The sequence below is a fragment of the Jaculus jaculus genome, chromosome 15, assembly GCF_020740685.1.
Source record: "Jaculus jaculus isolate mJacJac1 chromosome 15, mJacJac1.mat.Y.cur, whole genome shotgun sequence".
NCBI classification, from domain to species: domain Eukaryota; kingdom Metazoa; phylum Chordata; class Mammalia; order Rodentia; family Dipodidae; genus Jaculus; species Jaculus jaculus.
The window spans coordinates 18,445,085-18,455,400 of NC_059116.1; the positions used below are offsets into that span (position 1 = coordinate 18,445,085).

The window sequence follows — 10,316 nt, forward strand, 5'->3', positions numbered from 1 at the left end:
CTCTATGTCTTGCTCACTTATACACTAATATAGTTTGTATGTTCACCAAGTGACATATAGACACCCATACCCAGACACATACACACTTGTAACACATTTGCTTAACTTAACAATAGCTCATGATATTCTTCACAAGTTATATCAGTTACTTTCTCATTTCTGGGACAAAGTACCCAATCAGAAGCAGCTTAAAGAACGAAAGGGTTTGCTTATTTCAGTTTGGAGTAGAAGTGTCCTGAGGTGAGTAAAATTTTTAAAATGTGAGGAACATGTGGCAGGCCTGAGCAGGAAGGTGTGTTGCATCTTCACATCAGCATGAAGGAAATTAGAGAGAGAAATGGATGCTAAAATGGTTGGGCGGTGACAACTTAGGACCCAACGCCAGTGACTTTCTCCCTCTAGGAAGGTTCTATCTCATAAACACTCCACAAAATTCCAGAGCAGCACCATCAACTAAGGATTAACTATTTAAACACATGAGTCTACAGGAAACATTTTGCCTTTAAACCACAACATGGGTCATCTCTTTGAAGAGTTTTTCTCTATTGTTGTCTAACTGGGCATTCTAAAGTCCTCATCGATGCTACACAGTTCCTTGTGCCTACTTCTATAGGACAAGGTACAGAATGAAATAGTTTATCTGCTATGTGCCGGTCATGCCAAGTAGTTTGGAAGTGCCTGGAGGAAAACATTGGGTCAGGCTTTACTTATAAAGCCAAATTTGTAGTAAGACCTGACATATGGCATTTTGTTTTATTGATTTGAGACAGAGAAAAAGAGGCAGATATAAAGAGGGTGTATGGCCATGCCAGGGCCCCCTGACACTGCAAATGAACTCCAGGCACATGTGCCACTTTGTGCATCTGGCATTATGTGGGTACTGGGAAATCAAACCCAGGTCACTGGGCTTTCAGGATGGCAATAAGCAAGTGCCTTTAACTGCTAAGCCACCTCTCCAGCCCCACCAATCATACTCAACTAAGATGCTATTCAGTGGTCAATATCGCCTGGGTAAGCTCTTCAGGGAGCCATGTAATCCTCATTGCAGTGTGCCTCCTGGCTCATGGGAGAATAACTCGGGCACTCCACTGACCCACAGTGTTCTCATTGTTTCCAAAGTGATTGGATTGGACTCATCTGCCCAGAGAGACTCCTTCCTTTCAGTCAACCCATAAATCATCAAACGATACACCATTTCCTAAGCACCTTTTCCCTGACTACATCAAATTGTGTTACTTGTGTACAAAATAGCACATCTATCTTAAAATTCCTGGATAGAGGGGCTGGAGAGAAGGCTTAGTGACTAAACACTTGCCTGTGAAGCCTGAGGACCCTGGTTCAAGGCTTGATTCCCCAGTACCCATATTAACCAGATGCACAAGGGGGTGCATGCATCTGGAGTTCATTTGCAGTGGCTAGAAGCCCTGGTGTGTGCTCTCTCTCTCTCTCTCTCTCTCTCTCTCTGCCTCCTTCTGTGTCTGTTGCTCTCAAATATATAAATAAAAATAAACAAAGAAAATTCCTGGATGGATTAAACCACAGATATGTCCCTTTCTTCCTGTTCTGATGTTTATTTGATGACCATTTGACTTCATTGATGGATTAAATTCCAAATAGCCTGGTAAAGTTTGAGATGTGGAGAGACAGCGGCTTTGGCAAAGCACGCACTGGGTTGATATGCTTTCTAATGATTCAAGCTATTTATTATTATCTTGTGTGGGGAGGGTGTGCATGTGTGCGTGCACTTGGGTGTGCATGTGTGCACTGGTGCTCCAGCGTATGTATGAAGTGTCAGTTCTCACCTTCCACCTTGCTTGAGTCAGGGCTTCTTTTTGTTACCTCTGCCCTGCATGCTTCTGGGGGTTCTCCTGTTTCTGCCTCCTAATTTCCTGCAGGAGGGCTTGGATTACATATGCTGCCCTACTGGGTCTAGCTCTGCATGAGTTCTGGCTCTTCAAACTCAACTTGGCACATTTGCGCAGCAAACACTTTTGTATACTGAGCCATCTCCCCACTCTAAATACAAACTATTTTTGTCAAAATCATTTCCAGCTATGTTCAAGCATCACTAAAATGTAGGTGAGACCCTGAATTCTCAATACAGAGAAAGACCAAACTATGAGTTTTAGAATAAAGTTATCATAGGGTAGGAACTACCACAAGGCCGCCGGGAGAGGTCATTTCTTCTTGCTGTTGAAGGACGTACACCAAGAGAGCACCACTTTCTTTCATGTGCACAGACTTCCAGGTGACTCCATCAATAATTGAGGCTGCAACTATCTCTTAGCCTGAAGAGGCAGTTGGGAGTGTGTCCTGTACACTTTGGTAGTGAAGGCTCAGTACTTTAAAGAATGGAGAATTCACTTCCAAGCCAGAATCTGGGAAGAAAAGCAGCGCCTGGAGGTTCAAGTTGGTGTATATAAACTCAAGGTCATCATTTGGTACAAAGAATATGATTTTCTGAAAGTGAAACAAACCCACGAGTGAGAAATTTGACATTGTGAAAGAAGCAAAGAAATCTGCCTGCCGGGGGATGCACGTGGCGAGAGGAGGTAAGAAGATGTATGTCCGGGTGATGTATCATCATCCTTGCATGTCGGGACGAAAGGCAGTGCTGAAAAGGTCAGAGATTGGGCTGATTCAAATACATGATGAAATGTAAGGATGATGGCTGAAGAGTTAAACTCAGACCTGAGACAGATACTCCTATCTGGAAGGAAACTTGAGCATGGGGAGAGTTTCTGTGAAGGTTATACCAGGCACTGTGAGCGACGATCAGAACCAGCAGGCCTGATATTTCTTTCTGATCTTCCAGAGGCTACCGGATAAAATCATGCTTTGTGAAAAACAAAATGTACCAAGGAGATGGAGACCCTAGACTCTGGGCACAGTGTCTAAACTGAAAGAAGTACCTTGACCCATAACCTCTGCAAGCACCTTTGAAAATCACACTTTATTTGATCACTACATTGGCTGAGCACAGGCTAGGTACCTGGAATTATGTCATCCAGTGATAGTGATGGCTATAAAAGGGGCAGAATCCCTCTGTCCAGCTGTTTGTAATATTATGAAGAAAAACAAAAGCCACCCAAAGAGTCATCTCAACATATCGTAGTATGGTGCTGTGACAGTTAGTTCCCTAGATTGGAAATCAAGTAAGAAACATACCCCTTAGGCAGTTCTGTGAGGATGTTTTGAGGTGAAGATTAACTGAGGGAGGAAACCCTTCCCCATGACTGGATGGCTCTTTCGGTGACAGCCCACATATAAAGAGGCTCCAAGAATAAGTAGTGTCTCTGTGCCTGGCTGCCCTTGCTACTTGCTACTTGTGGTGACGTTAGAGTCCCACATCCTCAGCCTTCATGTGGACTAAAGCCCAGCATCTCTCTGGGAGTCCTCTGATCATTCAGCACAAGATCAGGACTGGTGTGGCTTCCAGCCCCCTGCAAAGGGCAGCCCCCAGGTCCTCAGACGCTCCAGCCTGCAGACAGCCATTGTTGGACTGCCCAGTGTGGATTGTGAAAGCCAGTAGACTAGTTCCCCTTTATATATCATCGTTCTATCTGTTCTGTTCCTCTAGAGAACCCTGGCTGATCCAGAAGCAATGAAGGAATGTCTGGGCAACCTGGCACTTCTTTTTGTGAATGCATGGTAGGTGTTCGTGCAGGAGTGTATGATGTCTTTAATGCATGTGGAGGTGAGAGGTCATCACAGGGCATCTTTCTTCATCTCTATAAATCTTATTTTTGGGGAGGGGTTCTAGGTAGGGTCTCTCTCTAGCCCAGGCTGACCTGAATTCACTATATAGTCTCAAGTTGGCCTCAAACTCACAGAGATCCTCCTACCTCAGCCTCCTAAGTACTGGGATTAAAGACATGCATCACCACACCTGGATCATTATTTAAGACAGGATCTCTCACTGAGCTCACCAATTCTGCTAGACTCACTAGCCAGTGAGCCCCAGAGACCCTCATCTCTAACTCCCCAATGCCAGGATTATGGGCAGTACCCCTATTACACTTCTGCATGACCACATCAGGCACGTAGCACTTTTAAGAGACTTTTACTATTCTTTTGAGAGAAAGAATCGATGAGGCTCAAGAGATGGCTTAGTGGTTAAAGGCTCTTGCCTTTGAAGCCTGAGGACCCAGGTTCAATACCCTAGTACCCATGTAAACCAGATGGACAAGGTGACGCATGAGTCTGGAGTTTGTTTGCAGTGGCTGGGGGGTCATGGAGCACCCCTTCTCTTTTCCTATCTGCCTCTCTCTCTCTCTTTTTCTCTCTCTCAGATAAGTAAATAAAAATAAAAAAGAAAGAAGAGTGATGCGTTTCCTTAATACTGAAGGTGTGTGAGGTTTATCATCAAACAGCTCTCAGGATATTTGAGAGAAATTCTGGGGTGACCTGCATTAGAGGAAAAGCAGGGCTATCAAGTGTGTCTACTGGAAAGTGCTTGCTGTGAACTTATTTCCTATCTGTGTTGTCCTTGGACATGGTAGATAATACAGATGTAAAATTAGAATTCAGAAATACTTGAGAGTTAAAAGTTTCCTGCTGCTAGGAAGAGCCAAGCGGCAGGTACAAGCATGAGAGGAATCCCTAAAACGGAATTGTCTACCATTTCTGCAGCGGGCGCTTCTTAATCTTTGGAAGTGTGCCACACTCGCTGTACTGATGTCTTGTCACTTCCCATCACACTCTGTGTGCATTTACTCAGTGAGAAAGCCCGCGTTGAGTTGCCATTTCGTGCTGGCACTCACTCGGGTAGAACTAGGTTTATCCATCTCTTTCCTCAGAGTTCCTAGCTGCTCTGATTTTCTTCAGCAATCAGCAGTACTGGTGGGCTCCATGCTGACACTTACACTTGAACCTACAGGTCTATTTATTTTGCCATCTACATTAAGGACGCATATAAAGAGCTTTTAAGAGGAAAAAAAAAAACAAAACAGTTCTGAGGACAAAGGAGCAGAAAGGATCCCAATTTATCATGTGGCCGGCCTCACCAAATACTGTGTCGTGGACCAACAGTCCTCCATGGGGACAGCTGCGAAACGTTAAATAAATATACCATTATCCTTAATTAACTCAGATAGAAATCGCCCCGTTTCCTGATTGTGCACTGGAACCCAGTTATGGGGACAATGGCATATGTATCAGTTGTAACTGCCAGGAAGAGATCATTTAGATGTGACGAGTAAAGCGAACACATTTTATTGTGTGCAAAAGGGGTCACAATGGCCACTTTGTCACCGCCTTATATCTATTCTAATTCGGAACAGACCATCATCAACAGAGTTGTTGCCTACATGTAGCCGCTACGTGCTATTTTTTTTTTTACAAATATGGAACATGTACAGTGATCTGAATAAAAAATCACTAGATGTATCCAAGAGGAAAAGCATAAACCAGGAAATAGGACAGCAACCATATAATTTAGTGTGTTGCATACTTTCATATAATCTGCTGTTAATGCTGTCGGAGCGGTGATGAGAAGAGCCCAGCAAAGCATCTGATTTATGAGTCGCCAAGGATACCCTCATTATCCTGTGTTCAAATGACTGCTTAAGGGACTCAAGCCTTTGCAAGAAGGAAAAGCATTTAAAATTTTAAATCCCAGAAAACCAAAGATCTGTGTGGGTTTTCTGAATAAATAATTGCTATTCTGTTGGGCTTCACTGTGAATTATAATAACAGGGAGCAATGATATTAAAAGCTCTGTTTTATTTGTCTTCAAAAAAGTGTAGCTATGGTCATTTTAATACAGTAAATAAGTGTCTTGTTTGGGAATGTATTACAACCCAGCTTAAATACACACAGAAATAATGTCATGAATCTAAACCCTAAAGCTTCCCCTGGAAGTCATTTTTGTTAATTATTGTGTGTCTGAGTTTGCCTTAGATGTTTGAGATTAGTTTTTTGCTAGAGGTCAAATGATAAGAATTTGACTCACATAGAAATGAAAATCATCACCCGTTATAAATGGCTGTAAGAATTGTAACATGCTGAAGTTTAGTAAAAAGTGTTATTGGAGCTATTCATCAGACACATATTTTGGTTTTGGCAATGATGGGGACTTTGTGGGGGGTAATCATTAGTTTTCGGTTATAATGGTTTATTTCAACAAAATTCGCGTACTTAAGTCTTGCAAGTTCATGAGCTATTTTAAACTGGTAATGATCTTGGTGAGTGTAAAAATGGAGAAACTTGTAATTGTTCAAAAAAGCATTGTTTATATTTTTCCTCGAACGAGTTTGTTGGTGGCTCATGGGAGGCATAGGAGGTGGGTGAGAATCGCACTTGAACTATTTTAAGCTATTTATTTCAGACACTTGTGGACAGTGATAAGTACAAAAAATATGTAAAGGAAAATATGAAAAGGAATCATCTGAAGAGATAACAGATGACGCTTAAATCCTCAATCTTAGAAATCACACTAGCCATGTACATATAAGATGTAGATCTACATGAGACAAATAGATACGCAGACCAAACAAAATGATTGCTTTCCTTTGGCTTAAGAGAAAATAAAAGGGCTGAGGGATAGCTCAGTACGTAAAAATGTGAGCATGAGCTCTGAATCTCTGAATCCCGCTGAGATGAGGAACAGCTGGATGTGATCCTCCAGGCCAGTAATTCCCGTCCCATAGGTAACAGTGACCAGAGATTTGGTGGGGCTCACTTTTTAGCCAATGTGATGGTAAATAGTATCTCGGGGTTTAGCAAAAGCCTCTGTCACACACAAAAAAGTAAACAAGTGAATAAGAGAAGGACATTTGATATTTCCCGCTGGTCTCTATATGCACACACGCTACATACACACATCTACATACACATGTGTATACACCCCACCACAGAAACCAGACACACATACACATACATGCAAAAAGGAACAGGAAAAAAAAAGGGGGGTATTCTCAAATGTAAGTGTCTTCCACCATTGATGTCTTTCTCATGACTTTACAAGATAGGTGGAGGGAAGGCTGCCACAGAACACTCAGGGTGACGACTTCACCTCCTAAGAATTAGGAGCTTTATTGATATACAAATATTCACCAAAATGGCCATAGTCACAGGCATCCAGGCTTTTTGTTTGTTTGTTTGTTTTTGTTTTTGTTTTTCAAGGTAGGATCTCACTCAGCTCAGGCTGAGCTGGAATTCACTATATAGTCTCAGGTTGGCCTTGAACTCACAGTGATCCTCCTACCTCTGCCTCCCCAGGGCTAGTATTAAAGAAATGTGCCACCACGCCTGGCTAGCCAGGCATATTTTTATCAGTAAGAGGCAAAAGAAAATGGATTTATGAGCTGAATGTGTTGCATGCCTATTTTCTTCTTCACGGTAAGATATAAATCAATGAATGTTCCAAGTTTTATAAACTCTCATAAGGGCAAGAATGTGTGTGCACAAATATTTAGACATTTGGCTTGCATACATCAAGCCATTGACTGTCTTGGTAACAGTAGAGTAAGTCACCTTCGTGACCAGTCTCTGAGGACTTGTGATTTTCATAGGCATTGTTTTCACAATGTTCACAGTGTTGTAGAAAAGGAAATGGTGGTGATTAACTTTCCTGGTGGGGCACCACTCTGAGAGAGACGGAGAACTAGGGTGGCTGAAAGATTCGCTCAAGGCCACAGAGGGCCCAGGAGTTCATAAAGAGCTACAGCAGGGCCCGCACCATGGCTAGCCTTCCCTTGAAAAGAGAAGAAAGGGAAGCACTGATTTCTAACCAGTCAGGCAACTTGATAAAAGTCTTGGGCTCCATTCACATAAAAGCTTCAGTGTTTTCCATATGCCTATTGATTATAATTTAATTTTTTTTATTTTTTACTTTATTAGTTTTCTATTCTGCCAGTACAGGCCGTTTGGTATCATTATTAAGCTCATCCGTGACCTACCCCCTCCCCATTGGCCTCTCCTTGTTGAGGTATATGGGTCGTGCATTGTGGAGTTAGCCCACAGTTATTGGTACTATAAGTGTCTCTGCATATCATGACCCAACATGTGGCTCTGACATTCTTTCCGCCCCCTCTTCCACAAAATTTCCCTGAGCCATGTTGGGTTCATTTTTGGTCTGCTTCAGTGATGAGGTGTTGGGGGCTTCTGGGGTCTGGATCTCTGATTTGGTAGGCGTTGATTTTTCTCCGTGTTGGTCTCCTTCCCCCTTGTGCTGGTATCTGGTTCATCAGGAAAACAGCACCCTTGCTTGTTTCGCCAATTTTCCTTAGTTTCAGCCAGGGCCCTTTTGAGGTATGATGGGGTGGCTCTCTCCTTAGGATCTGCATCTATCTGAAAAAGAGAAGCAGATTCTCCAACGGAGAATGAGTTAGCACCAGGACAAAAGAGATAGCCCCTACTTTTTTTATAGAGAGTTTAATAGGCGTAGGCCCTCTTGTAGCCCATGTTTGATGGTAGCTTGATATTGGAGAGTGGGCTTATGTTTGCATATGGTTCTGACTTATTTCCCAGCTCCAGCTATGGGTCTCATGCCACTGAGGGGATCAGTTAGCTGAATCAAGAGCAGTTGATTCCCCACCATGGCTATGTTCCACTATTGCATTTGTGTGGGCATCACAACAGGTTATTTGCTGCTAAGTAGGTTGGACTGTGAGTTGCCTGGACAGATATTGGTCATTTCCCCCAGTCGCCCATGTAGCATCTTCTGACACTAGACATGCTGACTGTCTGGGGACTGACTCTCTCCCTGTTTCCAGCCATGCCGTTCCATTTTACGTGTGAGCTGCATATGTGGTCTTCAGCAATAGGGTCTTACCAGTAACCTTTGTTGGGTCATCAAGTACTCTGGCAGAAATCTGTCATTCTTTTAGGAAACCTTGTGTTTCTCTGATCAAAAGCTCATTGTGGGTGATAGCCCCATGCTGGTACTGGGAGTTACAGGTCAGTGTCCCCTAAGAAAATGAGGAAAAAAGGTAACTAATATATAGGAGTTAGAGAGGAGAGAGAGAGAGAGGGAGAGGGAGAGGGAGAGGGAGAGGGAGAGGGAGAGGGAGAGGGAGAGGGAGAGGGAGAGGGAGAGGGAGAGGGAGAGGGAGAGGGAGAGGGAGAGGGAGAGGGAGGGAAGGAAGATGTAGAGGATTTAGGTTAGTCTTGATCCTACTCTCTCCATTGTCTTGTGGTTCAGGTGTTTCCTATAAGGGCCTGGGGAATGTTCAGCCATTTGGTCTGCCTTTTAGGAAGTAGAATTTTATGGTACCATTGCCGTTTGGGTCTAGATTAGTGTTTCCCACCCCTTTGATGCCCTACCCTCCCTCCCCATCCCCCCTACTGTGTAGTCCATGAGATGCTGTAAAAATATGGAACACTTCACGAATTTGCGTGTCATACTTGTGCAGGGGCCATGCTAATGTTCCCTGTATCGTTCCAATTTTAGTTATGTGCTGCCGAAGCAAGCACTGATTATAATTTAAAAGAAAGATTTCCTTATGTGGTGAGCTCTACCTCACCACATAAGGAAACTACCTCAGGATCATTGTCAGCATAACACCTCCAAAGAGGATGTCTAGTGGCTTTGTGTTACATCCTCAAATTCCCTAAAATATCACTAAGAAATGAGATTACTGGGGAAGCCCTGGATGGGCTTATCTCTTTGAATTGTATTTTTAAAAATTACATTTATTTACTCGAAAGAGAAAAAAGGGGTGGGGAGAGGAGACAGACGTACCAGGCCTTCCAGCCGCTGCAGAGGAACTGCAGCCCACATGTACTACATGGTACATCTGGCTTACATGGGTACCTGGAATCAAACCTGGGTCCTTAGACTTCACAAGCATGGGCCTTCACTGCTAAGCCATCTCTCCAGCCCTAATTGTAATGTCTAAAAAAGAATCAGTAGCTGACCTCAGAGAGGGCAAACCACTCACGAACAGAGCTTGGGCTCTGTAGTGAGGTAGGTGGGTGTGGTGGTTTGAGTCAGGTGTCCCCCATAAACTCAGGTGTTCTGAATGGTAGGTTCCCAGCTGATGGCGATTTGGGAATCAACGCCTCCAGGAGGGCAGTGTATTGTTGGGGGAGGGCTTTTGGGTGTTATAGCCAGTTTCTCCTTGCCAGTGTTTGGCACACTCTCCTGTTCCTGTTGTCACGTGATGTTGACCAGGAAGTGATGTCCACCCTGTGCTCATGCCATCATTTTCCCTTGCTATCGTGGAGCTTCCCCTGGAGTCTGTAAGCCAAAACAAACCCCAGAGCTGCTCTGAGTTGGGTGATTTCTACCAGCAATGCGAACCTGGCTCCAAGAAATCAGTAGCTGACCCCAGAGAGGGCAGAATGTTGACTAACAGAACTCGGGCTCTGTG

General features: G+C 43.7%; 1 non-coding gene across 1 annotated transcript; it reads right to left on the reverse strand.

Moving 5' to 3' along the window:
* Positions 1-9,311: 9,311 nt before the first annotated feature.
* On the reverse strand, positions 9,312-9,416 carry LOC123455149. Its single transcript, XR_006633708.1, has one exon. It is a non-coding gene; the product is annotated as a U6 spliceosomal RNA (small nuclear RNA).
* Between the last annotated feature and the right edge of the window lie 900 nt (positions 9,417-10,316).